The following is a 27713-nucleotide window of genomic DNA, read 5'->3' as shown; positions in this document are numbered from 1 at the left end:
ACCTCTCCTCCCCAATCCCATACTGAATAAATTCCACTGGCTAGCTATCATCTCCAGGATCAGATATAAACTGCATTGTTTGGTGTTCAAAGATCTTTACAATCTAGCCCTAATTTACCTTTTCAGTCTTAATGGTAAAGTATTCACCTTCACATATACTCTATTTTAGCCATACTTGTCCCATATGATGCTCCATCTTTTATCCCTGTTGCTTTTCTTTAGCTGTTCTATATTCCTGTAATTCTCTTTCCACCTATGTATTTTAGAATTCTTAGGTTCCTTCAAGACTCAGCTCAAGTGCTAACTTTTGCATGAGGCCTTTCCTGACATCACCCCCCTTCCCTCAGCCAAGTTACTGGTTCATCCCCCCTCAAAATCACCTTGTAGTGCTTTTGTATACATATACATTATATACAATATCATATATACACATACATATATACTATATATATATATACATATACATATTGTGTGTGTGTGTGTGTGCATAGTCTCACCTGGTAGAACATAATATATTCCTTTGGGGAAGGGAGAATTCTGCTTTTGACTTTGTAATCCCAATATCTAGCTGGGTACTGGCACATTGTAGGTGCTTAGTAAATGCTTGTTGTTTGATCTCAGATGCTGCATTTATCAAGGGATGCTATATTTTCTTAAAATATGCACGAGCCCCCTCATTGGAGGAGAGACTTAAAGGCTGAATTTTGGTCTACTGAATCAAATGTTTTTAACAAAAATTGTAGACAAAGAATAAGCACTTCTGTATTCCATGTGCCTTTCAGTCAATTGAATGACTATAGAAATATAGACTCCAGTAGAATGTCCTTGTGAAGGCCTGTCTGTTCCCTTTTCGTATTTTCATTAAGGGCGTCCTTGATAATGTGTGTAGATCACTGTCATAAAGATTTGTAGAAATGAGAAAGTAGACATATGAGTCGATAGTATGAGTCAATAGGAGTCGTAGTAACTCTCTTAAAATACATGAAGGACAATTGCAAAGGAGAGGAATTACACTTATCCTGAGATGCTGTAGAGAATAACATAAAAACCAATGGGTAGCAGTTACAGGGAAGAAGAATTTGGCTTAATATGGGAAAGAACTTTGTAACAATTAGATCTTTGTAACAGTAGAACAGGCTTTCTCAAAAGGGAAAGTATTTCCTGTCAGTGGATGTGTTCAAATAGACAGAAGACTGTTTTTAAGGAATACAAAAAGCAATTTGGACTAGATTTTTAAAATTTTTCATTTTAATTATAGACAATAAAATGCACAATTATTTTACTATCTAAAATCACTTTCAAATAAAATTATATGATTCAACATATATGAACTTTTTTTGGATAAAAGTAGAATAAAGTGTGTCCAGAGAATAACAGCTGTTTCCCCCTTAATAATATTTATTAAAAAAACAAGAGAAATGAAGGTAATTATGAAATAAATAGGTCTCAAAATTCCACGTTAAGTGTTTAATTTCTCCCCATTTTTACCATATTGCTATATTTTTATTCTAATGATGGATATGTGTAATATCTACCGTGATATGGGTGTATCTCTTTTGCCACAATTAGTATGCCTGCAGAAGCTCCAGATTAATTCTTCAATCTTAACATGCAGAGATAAGCTAGAAAGGATAAAACAAAATATTACATGTTATTTTACAAAATTAACAAATTACTTTTTAATATCTTAAATTGGAGCAATGCAATTTCACTTAATGAAAAACTAAACCAATCCATGCCAATGCATTATTGGTATGGGAAGAACAAGGAGAACAAATCACACCGATTTTCCTACTTAATTATAGTGCTAGAAATTCATTGTCATATTATTGACCTATTTGGTCATGCCCAAGTTAATCATGTCTGAACCTTTCCCAGTGGGAAATAAGCTTGTTCACTTCCTGTCTTGCAAGAATATCAACTAAAACTCAGTCACATATGCCCATAGCCTGATCACTGCAGCCCACCGTAACCATCATCTCCAACAGCGAGACTGCAGTCTGCAGAGAGCCCAGGAGACTTAGCGTGTCAGAAACTCATCACTTCCTGTGTCCTTTTTTTCCACTCCATTCAATCATTTGCCACATTAAATTAAACCCAACTCTGTTTGGCAAGGGCCCTCCCTGCTTTCTGTTTGCAGGGAACTGTTTTGTCATACTGAAATAAGAGTTTACGTGCAGTAACAGCCTAGTAAGCCAGCAACTTTAGTCGCTTATTAAAGTCAAGCATGTGTCTTTGTTTCATGTTGCTAATGATGTGGAACCATAGAGGCCCGAGTACATTTCGCCTGGACGGTGTGGGAGCGAATGCTGAGAGCTCATTACTTGGCTCCCCATTGGAATCCTGCAGGCTTCTGCTCATTGAGGAGACTGTGGGGGCTTTGACAGAATTATTATACTGAATATTTTTAGACTCATTAACTATATCACCAAAGCAAAACATCTCTTCCTTAGATGCAAATGGTTGCAGCTACTGTGGCTTTGCTTTAGTTATTGCAGAAAAAAGGATGAAGCTTGAAAACAACTTAAGGAAAAGACTTTCATGCCTGAATGTTTGAATTTGCAACTTATATTGAGACAGTCTTGGCTTTAAAAAAAAAGGCACATTTCAACCACTCATAAAGATGAAGTACCATTTTCAAAGATAAATAAATTCATTTCTTGATATTAACCAATCCTTGGACTCTGTTAAATTTTGAATGTGTCCCAGTAATGTTTTCCATAATGTGAAGTCCTGAGATTACCCTTTCATAGCAGAGGGTTAAGATACCCATTCCGAAAATACTATAGTAACTAGGATGCCTGACCTAAATCTAAACTCCAAAAGAATATGTACTTAAAATAACAATTTGCAGGCTAGCTGTTCTCTAATTCAGAAATTATAATGTATGCCGTACAGCATGAGAGATGACACACTGTTTTAGATCATTCTAATACCTTAACGCAGCAGCATGATTTAAGGATGAGGAGCAAATAAAGAATGTTAACCTACCTCTGAATTTTCTTGCTCTCCTGGATTTCAGTCCATCCTTAATATTACTTTATTGGCACTTTTTGTGGTTTAATTTAGACTTAAGGAACCCTTGAAGAAAAATATGAGTACTTAAAATTCTTTAAAGGAATGGGAGCTCCATTTATGGTCCTGGTTATTAGAGGAATTGAGTTGGATTTGTACTTCATCACATCTGGAAGAATTACATGTTGATCTTGAGTAGAAAGCCTTTGATATGACTTTTGGTGGAATTTATGGGTGTGCTGAATCTTCTGCACTTTATGTGACTTGATGCTGTAGAGGAGATAGAAAGATTGATAAATATATATTTGTACATATATTCTTACATATTGACATATGCATATATTATATATGAATGCTGTATATAAAGCATATATGTTTGCTTTAGTTTATAGGATATCCACGTATATACATGCATGGATAGATATATACATATACGTTGTATATATATGTATTATATATATGTATATACTGTCTATGAACATTAGAGAGCAACACATTTGATTTGGGTTCTCCTTGTACATCAGGAATCTGTAAACTTGGTTTTTGAATTTTTTTTAAATTTTATTATTTATTTAATATTTTTAGTTTTCAGGAAACATTTTTGATAACTATATTTTGATATAATTGGTTTCCTTTGTAACCATATGGATTTTATAATGTGCATTTAAAAACATTATTCTGAGGAGTCTATGCCCTAGGCTTCACTCAACTGTCAAAGGGGGCCACAACACACAAAAAAGGGTTAAGAATATCTGTTGTACAATACTGCTTTTTATGTTTGTGTGTTGAAAGATATTAGAGACCCAAACCCTAGTCTTCAGATACCATGGAAGAAACTATCTTTGCTTTTATTTGTGGTTCATTTCCTGCACCACTATGCTTTGACAATGGTGACAGTGACTTCATACATCAAGGAATTCTTCTCCCTCCTACGACTGCCAGGGAATCTGAAGGGAATACTTTACATTTGAAACATGTTTTCCTTTGGGATTCTGCCATTAGAATCGCAGGTCTGATCAGTAGCCCATTATAAAATAGATCTTTTATAGTGGAAAAGGGGAAGCAAAAACCTGACAGAAAAATAGGATAACAACCACATTGAATTTCATGTGTACATCAGATGCCTATGTTATCCCTTGTTGGAGCCCTATAATTCTCTCATCAAATCAATAGAAGACCAGGTCATGGTCTTCAGAAACCAAAAGCAAAACCAGACAATTCAAGGTATTATCTTCATTGACCAGAGTCTAATTCTAATATGGCTGAAGCAAGCACTTAATACCCTTGCTAGGGTCAATTAGAGGTTCCACGGTAACAAGCTGCACCTGGTAAGCCCAATTGTCTGTCACACAAACGTATACTATTGGTCACAAGAGGATCAGGTGAGTGTGAAGAAAAATTAAAGGAAATTCATTACAAATATTTGAAAAACAAACTGACAAATCGGAGGACATACCTTACTGGCAGTGGGCTACTGGGGCTAGCATCTTCTAAGTATTCGAAGGATAAAATCATTACTGTGACTTCTTTCCTTTTACACAGCCACCACCCTGGTTCAGGCCCTCATCACCACATTCCTGGACTATTGCAATAATCTGCTGGTTGATCTCCTAGTCAAAAGTCTCTCCCTACTCCAGTACATCCTTTACCCTGCTGACAAAGTAATCTTTCTAAAGTGCAGGTCTGATTACAACATGCAAGACCACACAGATGCACACACACTCAATAAACCCCAATGGCTTCCTGCAAAATTTTATGTCTGACACTCAAAGCCATTCATAACCTAGTTCCCCACCACCACCACCCACAGACCCAGACACACACACACACGCACACACACACCTTTCCAGTCTTTTTATACTTTCCAGGCCCCACTGTATTCTTTGATCCAATGACACTGGAATCCTTGCTCTTCTTCGAACAGGACACTACATCTCTCAATTCCAGGGATTTTCACTTGCTGTCCTTTATGCCTAGAATGCTGTCCTTCCTCATCTTTGCCTTCTGGCTTCTCTTACCTGCTTCAAGTCTCAGCTAAAATCTCACCTTCTTCCAGAAAGTTTTCCCTTTCCCCCTTGCTGTTAATTCCTTCTCTCTTTTGATTATCTCCCACATAGCTTGTTTGTACATAGTTATTTGCCTGACGTCTTCTCCATTAGACTGTGAGCTCCTTGAGAGCAGAGATCGTCTTTTACCTTTCTTTGTATCCTCACTGCTTAGCACAGTGCATGTCGCATAGTAGGTACTTGATAAATGTTTATCATGTGTGAGTGACTGTGACTGAAATATCCCTAAATGAACAGCATTAGTAACAGTGTAGAATAAACAGTGTGTTGTTTTCCAGTGCATTTGAGTCAGCATGGTGTCCTTGAACAATGTCCTTGTTCAATGAGCCCCAGATCTTACTCTGACTTCTTCCCATGACCTTGAGTAAGTCATATCCTCCTTTTGTGCCTCAGTTTCCTTATCTGTGAAATGGAAGAGTTGAGCAAGATGATCTCTCATGCTCTTTCTTCTTCAAGGACTCACATATTACTAAGTAATCAGGTTAAGTATAAGTAATTGAATAGTCACTAAAATGGAGGTATGGTTTTAAAAAAGAAGTTAAACACATAGGAATGGCCTTAGAGTAGGGAGAGTGCTTCAAGATTACTTACTTCCAACTTTTCCTGTTTTACAGATAAGACAAACGAGGCTCAGATAAGTTAAGTGACTTGTCCAAGGTAATAAGTGACATAGACAGGATTGACACCTAGAACCTCTCACCAAAATTCAAAATCCTTTATTCTGCAATGCACTATCTTCCAAATATTATAGTGATAAAACCCACGACCTTGGCATTATTTGCTCCAACAACCTTTGACCATCTAAGCTATCAGGCCCTGGGGAGACAACACATTAGTATTCTGAATATAGATCCCACCGTCTTTTAATAATGACCACTGAACCTCATGGAGCAATTTGTTTTACACTTATTGTGTATTATGAAGTTTCATATTTATTTTTGCATGTGTCTTTTTCCCTAATTCTTGATTCATGAGGGTAGGAAGTAGAATCACTAGGACCTGGTAAGTGATTGGTTGTAGAAAGTGGGAGAAAGAGAAGAGTCTAAGATAATTCTGCAGCTACAAATCTGGGTTTGGGGAAAAGATAACAAATTCAGTTTTGAACATTGTTGAATTTCAAGTTTCGGTAAGATACCCAAGTAGAGTTATCAGTTGAAAGCTAGAGACTGAAATGCAGGTGAAGGATTAAATGCATAGTCAGTTTGTACTCCTGTTATCTTTTGGATATATCTTATCCTATTAAACTGTATGCTTTATGAAGATAGAGATCTTGTTTTATTTATTTTGGTATCTCCAGCACCTGCCATAGTTCAGTGTACTTCATCGGCACTTAACTAATTTTCTTTTTTAAATTGAACTGAATAATCCATTGAACCTCTAAGTTTATGACACAGCCTAAGATTCTCATATTCCTGCTAGCACTCCCAAAGCAAAAAGGCTAAGATGAGGATTCACACTGACCAGTACAAACTTATGCCCTCTACATTTCTCAACTTACTTTTGCCAAAGGTACCAACATCTTTTCAGTCATCCAGGTTCACAACTTTGGACAGATCCTTGACTCCTCTCTATACCTCATCCCACATGTCCATTCTGATATGATAACAGTAAATATAGCCAACTATGTATATAATACCTCATCCTATACTATGATAGTTTTAGTTCAAAGAGATGGAGGCAGAAAGAGGAATCTGATTTTAAAAAATTACAGAACTATGAATCATATAAATAATATGAACCTAGATTTGTTTACTAAATCCTGAGTGACGGGGCATACTTTGGATGTTGAAAAAGAAAAAATACAAGGAACTACTTGTTTATACATTGGACATTAAATTTATAGACTTCATTTGCCCTCAAGAATTAATTAATGATGAAAACAACTTATCTTAAGAAGACCTAAGGTTAAAGAGGTTTGAAGGTTTTTAAAGAAAACTATTCTGGTTATATCAATACTTCTAATAAATATGTTATATGTATATATAAAATACACACACACACATATATGTGTGTATGCATGTGTATATACTCACACACACATTGACAAGAGATCCAGAGAAAGTCCCCTGGCAAGTTGGGTGAACCTTATATTTAGAATTTGAGGGTATAGAGACAAATGTCACACTGGATGAGAAATCATGGATGGTCTTACAATTCTTGGTCTTGTGTTGATGAGAGCCCCTCCCCGTTGATTAGATCACAGAGATTCATAAAATTATCTAAATATCCAGTGTATATATACATACATATACATACTGACATACATGGTATATGCATAATATTGGTTAGTTCCTGTCAAATACAGTGTCATATGTGATACACATATCATGTGTGCATAGCATAAATTTACAATTGTATACATTTATTATACATCATATCATTATTCTAGAATCTACATTATGTTTAAAGCACAACTAGAAAATAGAACTATTCAATACTATTTTTGTATATTTGTATTATAGTTATAACTATATCTAAATATTGATATATCTACATATTACTTTATGCATATTCTAGATGGGGATGTAAATTGTTCAGTTGTTCAGTCATGCCCAACTCTTTGTGACCCCATGGACCATAATATGCCAAACCCTTCAGTCAATGGGGTTTTCTTGGCAAAAATACTAGAGTGGTTTGCCATTTCCTGCTCCACTGGATAACCTTTTGTCAGAACTCTCCACTATGCCTTGTCCATCTTGGGTAATCCTGGATGGTATAGCTCATAGTTTCATTGAGCTACACAAGCCCTTCTGCCACAAAAAAGCAGTGATCCAGGAGGGGATAGATATAAATACCTCTCTATATATGAATATATAACTATAAATATATTTGGATACTTCAGTGAATCTGTATGATCTAACTGATGAGTGAACTCCCTCTAATGATACAGATTGTAACCCATTCACGCCTTTTCATGTTGTGTGATTTTTGTCCCTATCTTCCCAATTCCTACACAGGAAGTCCCTGCAACATGCTAGGGTGAAGGAGCTGTTAGACATAGAAGTACCATAAGAAATGGAGTGTTAGAGAAGCTAAAGAGAAAGAACTGGCAAATTCTGTAGAAAAGTCAGAGAATATAAGAATTATAAAATCATAGATTTAGGTTTTAAAGGCAATTTAGAATCCATCTAGTCCAAATGAAGAAATTTAGTTTCATAAAGTTTAAGTGAGTCACCTAGGGTCAAGAATATGCTTTTCCCAATATATCAGATGCACTTAATATTAACAGTCCCCAAACTTATGCTGCCTCCTATTTCATCAAAATGAAATATGGACCCATTTAGTTTTATAATCAAGGCTCTTCCTCCCCTTTACTCAGGCAGGGCTCCTCAGCCATCACAATATCTCCAGACATCTTCTCTTTTCATTCTCTTTCAACCATGAAGAACTATTGTCCCATGTCCCTTTTCTTCTCAGATTATCCTCAGATTTCTAGCATTAAGCTCATTGCTTCACTTCAGATACTTATTTCTTGTCTGCTCTTGTAGTATTTTCACTTTAGGAAAGCTGGTGAATAATGTGTTGTGTCAGTATCTATTTGAAGAATAGCCAATATTTGTTGAATTAAATTGAACAGAAAAAAATCAAAGTTGCAAAAGTCCCAGGAACAACAGGGAGGTTTATGATGGGCCCAAGGAGACCTCAACATTTATCCAGTGATTACTTACACAGGCAGCAGAATAAAGGATATTTTGAAGTAAAATGAGCAGAAAAAGAATATAGAGGCTGGTCAAGTATTGAGAGGAAGAGCTAGCTAATGGAAAACATCCCTGTAAGTCAACGAACATTTACTAAGCACCTACTCTGAGTCAGACAGTGCTCCAAGTGCTGGGAATACAAAGAAAAGCAAATGGCATGTCCTCTCCTCAAGAAACCTACATGCAAACAACTATGGAGAGAAGGCAAAAGAATTGAGGGAGGTCAGGAAAGGCTTGCTAAAGAAAGTGGGATTTTTGCTGGGATGACTACCTGGGTGACTGGAAGGATATTAGTACCCTCAACAATAATAGGGAAATTAAGAAGAGGGAAGAGATAAGGAGGAAAGATAAAGAGTTCAATTTTGGATGTGTTGAATTCAAGGTATCTACAGGACATTCAGTTTGAGGTGTCTAATAGGGAACTGGAGATATGACAGCATTTGTAGGTGATGGCAACATCAAGGGTATAACTGTTTCTGTGTGTACCTGAGGTGGAATACAGCAAGTTGAAGAACTGGAAAGTAAAGGTATTTGAGGGAACATCAATATGCATGTTTAAATTTCCTAGTATGAGGTGAGACCTTAAGGAGAAAAATGATACTGTGAGCTAGGCAGTAAACTCATTGAAGAAAAAAAAAGAGAGTCATACAAGTCAGCAGACAATTTATACCAGAAGAGTGATTGGGTAGTAGAGATGGATTGAGGGAGCCTTGAAGAAGGAGGGGCTATTTAGTGACAGAGATAAAGAGACAGCTTTGAAGTGGCAATGGGAAATGGAATATCCAACTCCCTCATTTCAACTAATGAGTAAGTGGAGGAGGGATGAGTAGAGTGCGTGCAGTATTGGCAAGGGTGACTGGGTGTCTATTTCTTCAGGAGCACCAGGTTTCAGTGAGAGTCAGGGAAAGAAAAAGACTTTAAGATGAAAGAGAGTGTGTGTGTGTGTGTGTGTGTGTGTGTGTGTGTGCGTGTGCATGAACACACTGCACTGGTACTCAGGAAATGTAAAGATCTAGAAAAAGCCTTGTGTACATTGGATAAATCCTTTGTGGAGGAGCTGTGGAAGAATGTGAAAATGAATCACACAGGTAACTAGGCATTGATCAATTGGGATCACCAATGGAGGGAAAATCCGTATCAATGAGATAAACAGAACCCTTGAATACAAGTATTGAATTGTCTGTTACATCTTGTAAGTTTAAACTTTGTATCTTTCAGCTTAATAAAAATTGTTTATTTGGAAGAAAAAAGGAAATTTACCATATGTTATTATGCACTTTAGAAAAAACTGAAGTCTATGCACTAGATAAATAACCTTTCATGTCTTCTCATTCAAAAAATAATTCATTAAAAGATATGCTGGATCTCCAATAAAGGGAAGGAAATGAAATCTATAAACTGTAGGCCAATGAGTTCGACTTTGATTCCCAGGGGAAAAATTCTAGATTATGTTGTTAAAAAGAATCTAGAAAATGATCAGAAATAGCTGGCATGGTTTTAGTAAGATCAATTCATGCCAGATTAACCGCATTCCTTTGTTAACAGGAGTAATAAGCCTGTAGTAAATCAAGAAAATGCTATTTATATAGTTTACCTAGATTTTGGCAAGCCATTTGACAAATTATCTTGATCTCATGCTATTCTTGTGGAAAAGCTGAAAAGATGTGAGCTAAACAATAAGGCAGTTAGGTGGGTTAATGCATTGAATAACCAAAGAGTAGTCATTAATGATTTGATATCAATTTGAAAGGAAGTCTCCAAGATCTTTGCTTGGACCTTTGATGTTTATTATTTTTATCCATGACTTTGATAGAGTTATAGGCTAATTATGAAATCTGAAGTACCACAATGCTGAGAGGAAGAGCTAACACAATGGAAGACTGAGCTAAGATTTAAAAAGTCAGTCTATAACACTAGGAAAATTGAATTAGACAAAATTAAATATTGATAAATATAAAATTTCACCTTTGACTTTAAAATTTGTCCATATAAGTACAAGAAAAGGAGTCATGAATAGATAGCAGATTTTATGAAAATGGATTAGGAATTTTCATGGATTGCAAGCTCAGCATGAGTCGAGAGTGTAATATGGCAGTCGAGAAAACTGTGATATTAGGCCGCATTAAGGAGAGATGTGATATCCAAGAGTAAGACGAGGATAGTCTCACTGCACTTTGCCTTAATCAGACCTTATCTGGAGCATTGAATTCAATTATGGACTCTAAATTTTAGTAAGGACATTGATAAAGTGGATAGAATCTAAAAAAAATGACACCATCATGGCAAAGAACCTTTAGTTCATGCCATACAAGGCCTGTTGGAAGTATTTAGAAAGAAATAGATTCTTTCTTCATTGCTGAAGATTTTCAAGGAAAAGTTGAATAGCCACTAGTCTAGCATGTTTTGGAGTTAACTATTTCTCAGGTCAGGGCTGGACTACATGGCCCCAGAGATCCTTTCTGACTCTCAAATTCTATACTGTAATTCAGTTTTTACTCAACAAAAAAAAATCAGTAGCCAGAAATAAGGGGAGCAGAAGCTGTTTAATTTTACATTTAAGTCAACAATATTTATCAGAATGTCACTAAATTTAGCAAAATTGGTTTAACTATGATTCTTTCATTTTGGAGGGCCACTCTGAGCCAGTGCCACTCTTATGACCAGGCAGAGTAGACTATCTTTCTTGAAGAATACCGAAGGACCAACTTTCCCCCTCCCCATGCCAATATCTCTACTACCATAGTTACTGAAGTTCCCACAATTAAAGTCATTCCTTATAATAAAGTAATAAGTGTATGTATGTCCCTGATAAAAAAATCTGGTAGAATTTAGCCCTACATTGGGAGTTCTTAAGCAGAACATTTAATCAGGATAGGATGACTGTTACTTTTTCCCAGAATGCTGATGTTGAGGTAGGGAAGACAGAGGTGAAGAGGGCCTGTCAGTCTTTCAACATTGTTCCTTTAAATATTGGTTTTGTCACAAGACAAGGAACATGTTCTCTGGCAGACAGACTGTCCCTCTCTCAGTTTTGTACCCAACCAGGCAATACTTCACCTGGTAACAATGACAATGTCTAGGAATGCTAGTAAAGGAAGGACCATGAGGCCTTTATCTGCTCTGATTAAACCTTCTCTGGTGGCCTTACCCACAGTATTGTCCTGGTAGTGATCCCATGGTGGCAATCCCAAAGTCTCTGTCTCTTCCCAGAAAGGTTCCTATGTCCCAAAGTCCAAGATCTTTCCAGAGGAAGAGTACCCCTTGCCTCAAGTACCAGAATTCCTAGTTATGGTATATGTCATTCATATATAAATATTGATGAATTGGTCAGAATGATTTTGATAGCCAACAGAAAAGAGGATCCAACACCCAAAACAGCTAAGTTTCAATTGGGTGAATAGAGTCAAACTGTTCTTTCACAAGTAAGCAGGAACAATGGGAAATCATTGAAGGATTAATCAGAAGGTAGGATCAGAGAGTAGTTAAACTATTTATTAGAGTTCAATTCAGTTCAATACAATTCAATACATATTTATTAAGTGCCAACAATGTACCAGGCACTATGAACAAAGGATAGAGGCGTTGTCAGAGCCAAATACCATATGAGAATTTCACCTATAGTCTCTTGTAGTTACAAACAAGTTTAAGTCCTAAAAGCTAGTCATAAACACCTTTTCCCTACTTGTTCACACAACTATGATTGATATCTTTTTCTTTTCTCTTCACAAATATTAGTGAATTTGTTTACTTACTGTCTGAACAAAGTGGCAAAGGACTATGCCATTCTCAAGTTTGAGATCCTTGTGCTAAACTATTGAACAGTTTATGATGGAATCTTTTTTATGGTATAATATTAAGCAAATCAATTTTTCTACATTAGTTATAAGTTTCTTGCAATCACTTGTAGCACTTGAAGCTGATTCTTCAGAATGTGGTAGATCCAGGGAAACTTTAGAAAGAAGTACATCAAATACAGAGGGAGCTGGCAGGGAGAAGACATCGTTTTGTTGTGTTTAATTTGTGATAAGTCATGTAAAGTGTTACCTTAAGGAGGACATTTCATAAAAATAAATTATAATTCCATATATCAAGAGATGTTTACACTACTTGGGTAGCAATATACACCTTCCTATTAATCATTTCAAAAGCCATACTCAGCAAATACCATAGAAATGATTGAAAATGTTCTCCATCCCCACCCCACCCCAACCTCAAAAAAAAGCTTATTCTTGATGTATCAAGTTCTCATTCTGGCTCAAATACAATCAATGAACTAAAGAGGAAATTCTAAACACATGGAGTTTTTTTTGTCATTTTTAGTCACCAGAAATAGCTTGGATTGTGGGACAACATGGATTAATATAAAACATCACCCCTCCCCACTCTTCTTCTCCATTTTCACCTTCCCACAGACTTACATCTTTAGTCTTTGAATAAAAGACGTTTTAATAACATTTTCACTTTTCTACCTGAAGTGGCTCTTTACACATAACAGTATGACTCATTACAGGCAATAATATCTAATGAATTGGGTTACCAAATATCACATTGTATCAGTTGCACAGGGTAATTCACACTCATCGTGGCTCTCATTTCATTGTCCTTTACCATTGTTCAACACTTTACTCTGTTGACAATGCTTAGCTACCGGATACTGTCCACTCCCTTGGTTTCTTTGACACATTCATTGATCTCTTCAGGTGCTCCTCTTTGCCTGAATGCTCCTTTTCAGAATCACAGAATCTTAGAATTTCAGTTGCCTTCCACAATGTTTCCGACAAATTGCCATCCGACCTTCAGTTAAATACTCCTATTGAGGGAGAACAGGCTACATCTCAAGACAGCCCATTCTAATTTTGTATAGTACTAATTTCAGAAAGTTTTTTTTTCTTTATACCTAATTGTAATTGACTGCTCTTCAACATCTATCCATTGCTGCTTGCCTGCTGTGCTGAGAAACCCCTTCCATACTACAACTATAATTTTCGCCACCTAAATTTTCTCTACAGGTTAAATATCCCTAGTTCTTTTAACCAGTTTTCATGTGGCATGATCTGTAGGTCTATCTCTGAATTCCCTTCAGTTCATCAATTTCTTTCCTGAAATGGCATGTTCATAACTGAACACAATATTACTTATGTGCTCTAACCAGTCCAGAAAGATCCAGAGAGTATGAACCTCTCTGAGACCTGATGGTTCACTTTTGGTGACTGATTCTGCTTTCAATTCTAACCATGTCCACTTTTCCTGATACTTCCTTTTCGTTCCTTTTCCTAGGAGCTTCCATTTCCCACACTTTCATAGCTCACTTGGTTTGGCCAGACCTCTTACAATTAGCCAATTAGCTATCTACTTGTAATATCATAACCTGGAAACCAATTAAATTAACCTAAGAGCCAGGGGTCTGCCAGTAAAAGTTTAACAACCAGTTCTCTAGGGGAGGGGGAGATGTACACATGACATACTTTTAAGTGTAATCTTTATTTTTTGAAGCAAAGAAACAAGTTTATCCAAGTTGATAGCAAGACAGTAATCAGAGAAAGTATCCATTGAAGAATATATATTAGACAATATAGAATGAAACCGCTCTCCCTCTGGGAGTGAGGTACTTCAACTCAACCAAGAGGGAGAGAGTCCCAGATCTCATACAATGAGAAACTCCCCAAATCCCTATTGTAGCAAGCTGGGGGCAGGGACGTGACAGAGATTGCTAGCTGCTCTTCTGCAGGCTTCTTTCCAGAGTCTTATTCTCATCATCCATCTTCTCCCTGGAAGATGGAAGCCAGAAATGACTGTAGAACCTAAAGAGACTGAAGAGCCGAGAGAAACTGAAAAAGACTCAAAGAGACTAGACCTCTCCTCTCTCCTCCCCTCACTAACCTCTTGTGCCCCTTATGCAGGCTCAGAGCATTTACCTCTACCAATGAAGAAAGAGTGTGAAAGCAATAGGCTTTGAGACTTTGAGTATTCCACTTCTCCCCTGAACTGAACTCTTTGCAATCCCCTGCAAAGATAAGTTGGGGCAAGTCTAAAACCTATAACTGTACAGTATAATCTATATTTTAAATACTACCTCACCACTTTCTTAAATCTAGACAATCAACAAATCCCGCTCTGATTTGTATTGTTTGTTGATTTCTAAAGCAAAGATGCTTACACTGAGAATTTAATGATAAATTGATTTTGCAAGCCAGTTTGAGCTGGCTCCATCACGCTCTGCTAAGAAACCATCCTTTCCTTGTAAAAGCTATGACCTTCACCAACCTCAAGAAGTCACCTTGAAGTGAAGAAGATTGTGAATGAAGCATCTCATATACTAAAAAAGAGAAAATAACAGGGAGCTCCACAGAGCTGCTTATGTCAATGAACAGCGTCTCAAGAAGATTGTAGCTGTTATACACAAAGGACAATAAAATCATCAACTGAGAGTTGAAGGGATCTCAGAGGTCATCTAGTACAACACTGTCATTTTGTATATGAGGCCCAGAGAGGGTAAGTGACTTATTCAACAGTCACATAGTGCTTGGATTGAAGCCTTCTCAAAATTCAGAGCTGCTCACTTCCTATGCCTGCTGAATCCTGAAAACCATTATGCCCATGGTACTGGCCCAACTAACCTGGTTATATTCTTCCTTCACTTCTCCTGTTTCCCTATGGCTCTGACCCTGAGCATTTTGCTTTAGGCTCTGAGAAGCACCTTGTGAGTTAGGACATGCTTTAATTAAAGACCTCTCTATTTATCCATTACTGTTCTTTCTGATTATTTTGTGTAATCTTCTCTAATTCTTATAATCACCAGAAAGGATTTCAATGTCAGGATAGAATATAATAGAACCATCAGCCATCTCTTTCTGAACAACCTTCACATATGCTAAAATCACACTGGACTTTTTGGCTGCCACAATGAACTCATATTAAATTTGTAATCCACTAAAACTTTTAGATCTTTTTTGCAGAAGGGCTGGTTTGTTGAGCCTCACCTATTTTTACTTGTAAAATTGAACTTTTGAACCCAAGTATGAGATTTTACATTTATACTTTATTACTTCCATTGATTCTTCATCTCATCAATTGCAGGTGTTACTTCTTTCCAACAACCAGATTGCAATTTTCCATGCCTTCGTATGCTATGTGAATCATCTATCTTCTCACATAAAATTTCCAGTTAGAATATAACATGCTAAAGGCCTTCATCTATCTCCTTTACCGTTACCTAGGTACCAATGCTACATTTGACTTGTCTATCTATTATCTTATCCTTCACTCTGACCAGCCTATATCTATGTCAGATTAATTATATGTCCTAGTTTGTCTTTAACCTACTACAGTGCTTGGGGTTTCTAGTACTGCTACTTATAAGCCCCCATCCTGTGTGTTCTTCATTATAGAGCAACCTATAGACATATTGATTTTTAGAAAAGGGATTTACCAAAATGATACATCAAGAAAAATAGTTAAAATTCTAATTTGCTAACTATCCCTCTTAGCTATCATTGAATAGCCTGCTAGTTGGTCTCCCTGCCACAAATCCCTCCCCACTCCAGCCTCTCCTCCAATTAGCTGTCCAATTGATCTTTCTAAGGTGAGAGTCTAGCCATATGAGTCCCCTACTTAGACTTCAGTGGCTTCCTATCACCTCCAGGATCAAATAGAAAATAATCTGTTTGGTATTCAAAGCCTATCATAATCTACTCCCCCAACTTCCCAGTCTTTTATACCCTACACCCATGAGGTGACATGACCCCCAAAAGTACTCCATAATCCAGTGACACTAGTTTCCTGGATATTCTTCAAGTAAGATACTCTATCTCCCCATTCTAGGCATTTTCTCTGGCTGTCTTCCATGCCTGGAATGCTCTCCCTCCTTCTCCCTGCTTCCTGGATTCTCTGGCTTTCTTCAAGTCTAATCTAAAATCTTGTCTTCTACAGGAAGCCTTTCCTGACTCCTCTGAATTCTAGTGCCTTCCCTCTTTTGATTATTTCCAATTTCTTCTTTATATTTTTTGTTTGTACATCCTCCATTAGATTTTGAGCTCCTTGAGAGGAGGAACTGTCTTTTGCCTCTCTTTGCATTACCAGTGTTAGAAGAGTCCTTGGCACATGGTAGGTGCTTAATAAATGTTTATTGACTTACTGAATTATCTGCACATTTCAAATGAATTTTGTTATTATTTTGTCCAGCTCAGTAAAAAAATTTTTTGGTAGTTCGATTGGTATGGCACTGAATAGATAGATTAATTTAGGTAAAATTGTCATTTTTATTATATTAGCTCGGCCTAACCATGAGCAACTGATATTTCTCCATTTATTTAGATCTGATTTTATTCGCGTGAAAAGTGTTTCATAGTTATGTTCATATAGGCCCTGGGTTTGTCTTGGCAAATAGACTCCCAAATATTTTATAGTGCCTTCAGTAACTTTGAATGGAATTTCTCTTTCTATCTCTTGCTGTTGGGCTTTGTCAGTAATGTATAGGAATGCTGAGGATTTATGTGGGTTTATTTTATATCCTGCAACTTTGCTAAAGTTGTTTATTATTTCAAGTAGTTTTTTACTTGATTCTCTAGGATTCTCTAGATAAATCATCATATCATCTGCAAAAAGTGATAATTTAGTTTCTTCTTTTCCTATTCTAATTCCTTCAATTTCTTTTTCTTCTCTTACTGCTACAGCTAATGTTTCTAGTACCAAATTGAATAATAGGGGTGATAATGGACATCCTTGTTTCACCCCTGATCTTATTGGGAATGCATCTAGTTTATCCCCATTACAAATAATGCTTGTCGATGGTTTTAGGTAGATGCTATTTATAATTTTGAGGAAGGTTCCACTTATTCCTATGCTTTCTAGTGTTTTTAATAGGAATGGGTGTTGTACTTTGTCAAAGGCTTTTTCTGCGTCTATTGAGATGATCATATGGTTTCTGCTAGTTTTGTTGTTGATATGGTCAATTATGCTAATAGTTTTCCTAATATTGCACCAGCCTTGCATTCCTGGAATAAATCCTACCTGGTCATAGTGTATTATTCTCGTAATGAGTTGCTGCAATCTTTTTGCTAATATTTTATTTAAAATTTTTGCATCAATATTCATTAGAGAAATTGGTCTATAATTTTCTTTCTCTGTTTTAACTCTACCTGGTTTGGGTATTAGTACCATATTTGTGTCATAAAAAGAATTTGGTAGGACTCCTTCTTCACCTATTTTCCCAAATAGTCTACAAAGTATTGGAATTAGTTGTTCTTTAAATGTTTGATAGAATTCACATGTAAAGCCATCTGGCCCTGGAGATTTTTTCCTAGGGAGTTCATTGATGGCCTGCTCAATTTCTTTTTCTGATATGGGGTCATTAAGAAATTTCACTTCCTTCTCTGTTAGCCTGGGCAGTTAATGTTTTTGTAGATATTCATCCATATCTCTAAGGTTGTCAAATTTATGGGCATACAGTTGGGCAAAATAATTCCTAATTATTGTTTTGATTTCCTCTTCATTAGAGGTGACCTCACCCCTTTCATTTTTGATACTAGTAATTTGATTTTCTTCTTTCTTTTTTTTATTCAAATTGGCCAAAGGTTTATCAATTTTATTGGTTTTTTCATAAAACGAGCTCTTTGTTTTATTTATTAATTCAATAGTTTTCTTGCTTTCAATTTTATTAATCTCTCCTTTGATTTTCAGTATTTCTAATTTGGTATTTAATTGGGGGTTTTCAATTTGCTCTTTTTCTAGCTTTTTCAGCTGTATGCCCAGATCATTGATCTCCTCTTTCCCTATTTTATTCATGTAGGCATTTAGAGATATAAAACTTCCCCTAAGAACTGCTTTTGCTGCATCCCATAAGTTTTGGTATGTTGTTTCATTATTGTCATTCTCTTGAATGACATTATTAATTGTTTCTCTGATTTGTTCTTTGGCCCACTCATTCTTTAGAATTAAATTATTTAGTTTCCAATTAGTTTTTAGCTTATTTTTCCATGGTACTTTATTAAAAATGATTCTTATTGCATCATGATCTGAAAAGGATGCATTGACTACTTCTGCTTTTCTGCACTGGATTGTGAGGTTTTCATGCCCTAGTACATGGTCAGTTTTTGAGTATGTGCCATGTACTTTTGAGAAGAAAGTATATTCCTTTTTATCCCCATTCAGTTTTCTCCAGAGGTCTATCATATGTGCCTTTTCTAAAATTCTGTTTACCTCCTTAACTTTTTTCTTATTTATTTTGAGGTTAGATTTATCAAGTTCAGAAAGGGGGAGGTTGAGGTCTCCCAATATTATAGTTTTGCTGTCTATTTCTTCCTGTAACTCCCTTAACCTCTCCTCTAAGAATTTGTATGCCTTACCACTTGGTGCATATATGTTAAGCAATGATATTGCTTCATTGTTTATGGTGCCTTTTAAAAGGATATAATGTCCTTCCTTATCTCTTTTAATTAGATCTATCTTTACTTTTGCTTTGTCTGAGATTAGGATTGCTACACCTGCTTTTTTTACTTTAGCTGAGGCACAATATATTTTACTCCAGCCTTTTACCTTAACCCTATGTGTATCCCCCTGTTTCAGATGCGTTTCTTGTAAACAGCATATTGTAGGATTATGGTTTTTAATCCATTCTGTTATCTGCTTCTGTTTTGTGAGAATGTTCATCCCCTGCACGTTCAGGGTTATGATTTCTATCTGTGTCTTTTTCTCCATCCTAATTCCCCCTGTTTATGCTTTTATTTCTCCCTTTCCCCTTCTCCTCCTCAACAAAGTTTTGCTTTTGACCGCCGCTTTCCTCAGTTAACCCTCCCTCTTTATTCCCCTCCCTTGTCTAACCGTTACCTACTTGCTACTTCTCCTCTCCCTTCTGCCCACCCCCCTCCCTTTTTCCCCCCTTTCCCTCCCACTTCCCATAGGACAAGTTAGATTTCTAAACTTATCAGAGTATGTTATTCCCTTCTTGAACTAGATCAGATGACAGTAAAGCTCAAATACTGCTCTTCTCCCTCCCTTCTTTCCCTCTACTATAATATGTTTTTGTGCCACTTCCTTTGGTGTAATTTACCCTTTTCTACTACCTCCTTACCACTTCCCTCATAGCCCTCCCTTTATATCTCTTATTTATATTTTATATCTTTACATCACTTAATTTATACAGGCATTCACAACTTATGTATATCCCTTTCATTTGTCGTAATAGTTGTACCATTCACAAGAATGACTTATATATGTATATGTATATATACATACACACACACACACACATATATATATATATATACATATACATATACATAAAAAACATACATAAGATGATATAATCCCACATAAAGATGTAAACAACCTGCCCTTATTGGTTAATAAGGTTTGTGGGGTTTTTCCCCCTGGTTACCTTTTTATGTCTCTCTTGAGTTTTGTATTTGGAGATCAAATTTTCCATTGAGTTCTGGCCTTTTCATCAGGAAGGTCTGGAATTCCCTTATTTCATTGAATGTCCATCGCCTTGCCTGGAAAATTATGCTTAGTTTTGCTGGGTAGTTGATCCTTGGTTGTAGTCCCAGCTCCTTTGCCCTTCGGAATATCATATTCCAATTTCTCCTGTCTTTTAATGTGGAAGCTGAGAGATCCTGCGTGATCCTGACTGTAGTTCCACGATATTTGAATTGCTTCTTTTTGGCTGCTTGCAGTATTTTCTCCTTGAGTATATAGCTCTGAAATTTGGCTATAATATTTCTTGGTGTTTTCAGTTTGGGATCTCTTTCAGGGGGTGACCGGTGAATTCTTTCAATGACTATTTTGCCCTCTGGTTCTAGGACCTCTGGGCAGTTGTCTTTGATAATTTCTTCGAAGATACTGTCAAGGCTCCTTTTTTCATCGTGGATTTCCGGTAGACCAATAACTCTCAAATTGTCTCTCCTGGATCTATTTTCCAGGTCAGTTGTTTTGCCAATCAGATATTTCACATTTTTTTCTATTTTTTCATTCTTTACGTTTTGTTTTATTACTTCTTGGTGCCTCATAGATTCATTAGCTTCCACTTGCTCAAGTCTAATTTTTAATGAGTTAGTGTTTACATTTTGCTTTTGAGTCTCCTTTTCCAATTGGTTGATTTTGCCTCTTAGGGTGTGATTTTCTCTCTTGGTTCTGAATCTCCGTAGCCATTTCTCCAATCTTTTTTTCCATATTTTCTTTTAGCTCCCTAATTTGGTTTTTAAAATCCTCCTTTAGCTCTTCCAGCAGTGCTTTTTGGGCTGGAGACCAGTTCATATTAGCTTTTGAGGTATCTGATGTATCTACCATGTCATTGCTATCCTCTTCTATGTTGATATTTTGATCCTGCCTGTCTCCATAAAAAGAATCTATTGTCCTCGGTTTTTTTGTGTTCTTCTTCATGTTGGTTTGCCTTTTGCTGGCTTTACAACGAATTTCTATCTGTGGGTCTCAGGGCTTTCTGTCCCAGCTTTCTTATTCTGGGGGTTGTGAGTCTAGAATTATAACCTTCAGTTTCCTGAGGTGTGGGGGAGGGGTCTGGCTACCTGGCGTCTCACTCCCTATGGGTGCTCTCCAGCACTTGCTTTTCAGCAATGGTCTCAGCTGTTTGTTGTTTGAGCTGACGACTGGCCCTTCCCCTGGGGGAGCAGGGTTACGTCTGGGCTCCCAGTGTTGACCCCTGTCGACTCTGCCCCTCTGGGACTAATGAGCTTCTAGTATTTGTCCTGTGAGGCACCACTACTTTCTCCTCTGTTTCAGTTCTCTCTTTTTTTTTTTTTTTCCCCGAGGAATTCTCTGGGTGAGGGGGGGAGGGATTAGAGCCTTTTACCAGGCCATTGAGTCTTCCGGAAGTTCAAGAGGCCGAGTTCCTGGGTTTTGCAAGCATCAGGAGTGGATGTTTTCACGGCCGGTGGCGTTGCGCTGCCTCTCCTCGCTCCCACAGATTGCCGTCCTGTGTTGGGAGGCCTGGGGATCTCCGCGGTTTCGGGCGCCCAGCTTTCTCCCAGCCCGTCTCCCACGTGGATTTCCCGGCCGGCCGCTTCCACCTTGGTCTGGAGCAGCTCCACACTGAGCACTCTCCGAGCCTACAGGTTCGTTCCTCTGGCCTTTCAGACTCTCCCGGCTCGTAAATTTGCCCCACGCAGACTGCTTGCAGTTTCTGACTCTCTCAGATCTGCTCAAATTCATTTTTTTATGGGAATCTGACAGACCTTGTGAGAGAGCTCCGGTAAGACACTGCCTTCACGTGGCCATCTTGGGCTCCGCCCCCCTTCATCTGCACATTTCATAAGCATGTCATCTCTGCCTTTAATCTAGTCACTGATAAGCATGTTGCATAGCTCAGGGCCAAAGACAAAAACATAGCACAATAGAAACTTGCTTGAGTGGACATTCATCCATTAGTGACTACTCTTTGTGTCTATCAATTCCATCAACTCCATTCTACTTAATGGTACTCTTTAACTTATCTCTTTATCCTGTCCAATTCTAGACCATGAAAGACATTGTCAAATATTTTGCTAAAATTTACGTTAACTTTATCTATCATATTCTCTAGGTCTATCATGTATTTATCTTGCCTCAAGAGGAAATGATGTTAGCTCAACATGACTCTTTTTGAGGAATCCATGATGGTTCTCTATCATCATTGGTTCCTTCTCTAAATATTTACAAACATTTACAAAAATGATGATTTGCTAATCTAGTCTAAAATTTTACTAGAGATAGAAATGCTCCTTAACCTATAATTTGCATCCCCTTCTCCTCCCTTCTCTTTTTAAAAAAAGTTTGGTCATTAGCCATGTCCAGTCCTGAAAGATGCCTTCTCTTCTTCACAATGCTTTAAAGATCATCTGACAGTTCCTTTATTATCCAAGGATGTAATTTTCCTGGGCCTGTTGAGTTGAATTTATCAAGGGTGATGAAGTCTTCTCAAATTACCTTCTTATGTAACTTGGACTCTAGTGTTCGCCTTCACTATCTCATCATTATTCTCTTGTCTTGTAGTTATGATCATTATCTAAGTTTCCATACTTATACCCCCTTATCATTATACCTTTATTTTTCTTACATTCTTCATATTCACTATGTTTTATAACACAACAGTATTATATAGCATTCACAAAAACAGTTTGGCCCTTCCCTAATCTCTGGATATAGGGTTGGTTGCCTGCTTTTTCCTATTAGTAATAGTTCTACTATAATTTTAATAGATCTTTTCTCTTAACAATAATGTCTGTGGGATCCATTCAGCAATGGAATGGCTGTGTTAAAGGATATGAAAAGTATTATAGCTTCTCTTGTATATCTGATAATTGCTTTTTAAAATGTTTGGGTCAATGCAAATGTCTACAAGCAGTAAACTATTTTTTTAAATATATTCTCTTATTAAATGTTTCCTTTTTTTAAACCACCTCTAGTAACTAAATGGGTTTCTGGTGATATGTCAGAATTGTTAAAAAGTGTGCGTTTCATTGATTGTTAGTGATTTGTAACATTTTTTCATGTGGTTATAGATTGAATTTCCTTATTTTAAAACTATCTGTATGTTTTATCCACCTATCTATTAAAATTTTTTTCTTAGTGACATTTTTTGAAAGTCATATTTTATCAGAGACAGTAGTTGCATTGTCTTTGTGCAAAAATACTTATTTTGTAATTGAAGTTGTCCATTTTTTGTTATTTTCTCCTGTTACCATGTGCAAATTCTTTCTATACACACAGTTATGCACACAAGGCTTGCGCTGTCCTCTAACCTTTTACAAAAAATCTTTTTTCTTCTTCTGATACTTAGGTTACTTACTCATTTGAAATTTGGACACTATAGTATAAGATGCTAATCTAACCCTATGTTCTTCCAAATTGCCCTCTAGTTTTACTAGCTATTTTTGTTGAATAGGGTTCATTCTCCAGAAGACTGTGTTCAAATGCTAGACTGATGAATGAAATGGCTTTAAAGTCCTACTTATCTAATGTTTTCTGCTGGCCTGATTTTCTATCTTTTATTCATTACTAGATAGCTTTGATAATTACTTTTTATGAGAATAATATAATAGGTAGCATTTGTATAGCACTTTAAGGTTTGCAAGTTGTTTCACATATGTTACCTCATGTGGGCTTCACGACAACCCTGTGACATAAGATCTATTATTATATCCATTTTACAAATGAGGAAACTGAGACAGAGTTAGTTAAATGACTTTCTCAGGGTCGCGCAGCCAGTAATTGTTGCCACATTTGAACTTACTTGTTCCTGGTTCCAAGTCCATACTCTATCCACCATACCACTTACATGTAAAAAATCATTCTCTCCTTTATTTTTTGGTTATTTCCCCTGGTATCCCTGAAATTTTGTCCCTCAATTATGACTTACTTTTGTCTAATTCCATAATATATTTCCTTGGTAAGTTGATTACTATATCATAAAATTCATATCTAACTTTGGGGAATGACTCAGATGAAAGAGTTAATTCCTAACTTCTCTGGAGAAAATTAGCAAGTGAGGTGAGCTGCTGGAATCCAAAAGGTGAACTTAGGAAGTGTTACCCATATACCAAACCAATTTCTGTTCTCCCCTAAAATCCCATTTGGAGTATGACTTGAAATGTTTTGCTTTGGTGAATGATTTGGGGTCTGGATGAGGTTTTCTGCTGGGGATAGTTGTGGGATTGCTGAGTCTTGAAGGGTAAAGGGTAGAAAAGGGTCAAAGGGAATTGAAGGGTAATTGCTATTTAGTGACAGAACTGGAGCTGTGAAGTACTTAGCTGCCCCTTTCACTCCAGCCCTCCTTCTTCAACTTAGAGTATAAACAGTCCACCATCCAGGGCCTTCCTGGGAGAGCAGTTGTTACAGGTCCAGCATTTGTTGCACAATATTGTTCACAATAGAAAATTTGTTGTGGCCAGATGGACAAAGCCCTGTTGGCCATTCCTGGGTCGTAGTAATCACATTCTTCCATCACACGCTTTTTTAGGTGCATCATTTTCTTGCTAATTTTTTGGAAGGTATGAAAAACTAGAGCCTGTGTAGGTCTGCTTTGTGCAATTTCCCAGGTCTCCTCTGACCTGAGCCCTTTAGTCAATCAGTCAGTCATTAAACATTTATTAAGCACCTGGCACATAATAGGCTATACAAAAGAGACAAAAGACATTTCCCACCCTCAGGAAGCTCACAGTCTAATGGAGGAGACAAGCAAACAAATGTGGTCAAATGAGCTATATTCAGGATAAATAGGAAATAATTAAGGGAGGGGAGGCACTGGAATTGAGGGGTTTGGGAAGAGCTTCTTATAGAAGATGGGGTTTTAGTTTGGACTTAAAATGAAGCTAGGCAAGCCAGCAGGTGGTGATCAGGAGGGAAAGCATTCCAGGAATGCAAGACAGCCAGATAAAAAGCCCAGAGCCAGTTCATGTTCATGAAAGGACCAGGAGGCCAGTGTCACTGGATCAATGAGTATATTTGGGGGAGTAAAGTATAAGAAGACTGGAAAGATAGAAGGGAGGAGAGATATGAAGGGCTTTAAATGTCAAACAGAGAATTTTGTATTTGCTCCTAAAGGTGACAGGGAGCCACTGGAACTTACTGAACTGTGTGGGGCAGGGGGGTGGGCATGGTGGGGGATTGGTGGGGTGGTGAGGTGACATGATTGGACCTGCATTTTAGGAAAATCCTTTAAGTGGCTAAATGGAGAATGGATTAGACTGGGGAGAAACTTGTAGCAGGTAGATGCTGACCAGAAGGCTATCACAAAAATCCAGATGTGACATGATGAAGGACTGCACTACAGTGGTGGCAGTGTCAGAGATAAAAGGGGACATATTGAAGAGAAGGCCTTGCCCAGAGCTTGGATATGGGGTGGGGTGAGAGATAGTGAGGAACTCAGGATGACTCCTAGGTTATGAACCTGAGGGACCAGTAAGACCAGAATTTTGAATCTAAAGTTTAGAATTTGTATTTGAAAATGAGAGATGAAAAAGGGAGAAGGGAGAGAATTCAATCGTAACCTTAGACAAAACAACTCAGCATGGGATATTCTGGATCATGGCCAACCCCAGAAATACAATACTCTATGTGACATGGCTCTGGCATGTTGAGGGTGGAGCTAGGAGGCTGGAGGTACTGATACTAAGCTGGGTACATGGATGTTCCTGAATGGAACCTTCCAGGACAAAATTGAAAAGAGAATAGCAACACTGCCCTGTTGTGGCATCAGGGAACAAGGAAGAATGCAGGAAGGGGGTGGAAGTTTTTCCCCTTTCCCTGCCTAGGTAGGCCTATCAGATGTAGCAGTGGTGAGAGGAGGACAGGGAGAGCTAGTTTCTCAACATCCATTTTAGTCCTACAAATCTGCTTTACTCCGATCTTCACTCCATTTATCCTGATCACTGCTACATTGTTCTTTTCGGGCCAGCAGTTAATGGGTTATGTAGGTCAAATCCTGAAGAATGGAACTCTTAGAGTTGATTGGCGATGATTCAGATTCATCGGGGGATCTGGACTTGTGTCTTGTGTTACTGACTTTGTTTCTGAATAATACTTCCTCATTTCCCAGCCATCAGTTCCAAACCAGGCTGCCTGCATGAGGGCATCATCCTCATCTACTTCCTGCTGAAACCTTGGATTTCTGACTGGAACAACCCTGGGCTTTGATAGGTGACCACTCATTTTATCTCTCAAAGCCAGGCTTCCACATCTCTGCTCTACCGCCCACCACTCCAAACTATTAGACTGCATGCATATCTTTACCCTCCCCCTGCCTCCAATTTCCAGCTCCCATTTGTCCTTTGCCTTCCCGTCTTCAAACTATATATAAGCTCCATGAGGACAGGGACTATCTTGTTTGTTTGTTCTTTAAGATATTTTGTGGAATTATTGTTGTGACAATGACAGCAGCCATAGACTAGAGCAGAGTAATTAAGGACCTGGAAATTTAGAGGATTCTGATATCATTCACGTTCCTTCAGCAGTAGGAACAATTGGACTTAAGGCCTAGTTAGCAAAAACAATTAATTAAAATAGAACATTACTAAACAGCCCTGCTCAGTCCTCTATTTTACCAAGGTGAGCTCCAGTGTCCTCCCCAACAGTGGTCTCATGGGGATAATGAGGTCTTTGTCCATAAGGTAGTGTCTTAGAGTCTTCTTCCCCCAGGGATTTTGTGTCCTGGGATCTCTCCATATAGGCAGATAGAAGGGGCTGGAGAGATAAAGCACTGGGCTTGGATTCAGAGAGATATAAGTTAAATCATGCTTCAGGTGCTAACTAGCTGTGTGTACCTGGGAAAGTCATCATTCCACATCTGCTTCTATTTCCTTATCTCTAAAATCTCTTCAATACGTCCCCTTTTATCTCTGACACTGCCACCACTGTAGTGCAGGCCTTCATGCTGTCACATCTAGATTTTTGTGATAGCCTTCTGGTCAGCATCTACCTGCTACAAGTTTCTCCCCAGTCCAATCCATTCTCCATTTAGCCACTTAAGGGATTTTCCTAAAATGCAGGTTCAATCATGTCACCTCAGTCCCCTGCCCCCAGTTTAATAAGTTCCAGTGGTTCCCTGTCACCTTTAGGAGCAAATACAAAATTCTCTGTTTGGCATTCAAAGCCCTTGCCTACCTCCCCAGAGTTGTTATGAGGATAAAATGAGATGATATTTATAAAGTGCTTTGCAATAACTAAAGTGCTACATGTTAGCTATTATCATAATGCCTTCCCCAACCGAATGTCTTTAATATTTACTGGGGGTGGGGTGGGTTGTGCCTTTTCTGCTGCATGTCCCAGACATATTTTGTGAATCAGAGTTGCTAGTTACTGTTCTAATGGTTCATCATTCACCTTCCTCACAGCCAGCCAATGAGATCAGCAAGTACAAGTAATATTCTTGCCATTTTACAGATGAGGGAACTGAAGTCCTAAGAGGTTAATTGGCTTGATCAGGGTCACATTTCTAATAAGTGTCAGA

The sequence above is a fragment of the Trichosurus vulpecula genome, chromosome 1 (assembly GCF_011100635.1).
Source record: "Trichosurus vulpecula isolate mTriVul1 chromosome 1, mTriVul1.pri, whole genome shotgun sequence".
NCBI classification, from domain to species: domain Eukaryota; kingdom Metazoa; phylum Chordata; class Mammalia; order Diprotodontia; family Phalangeridae; genus Trichosurus; species Trichosurus vulpecula.
Note: the sequence above shows the minus strand (reverse complement) of the source record.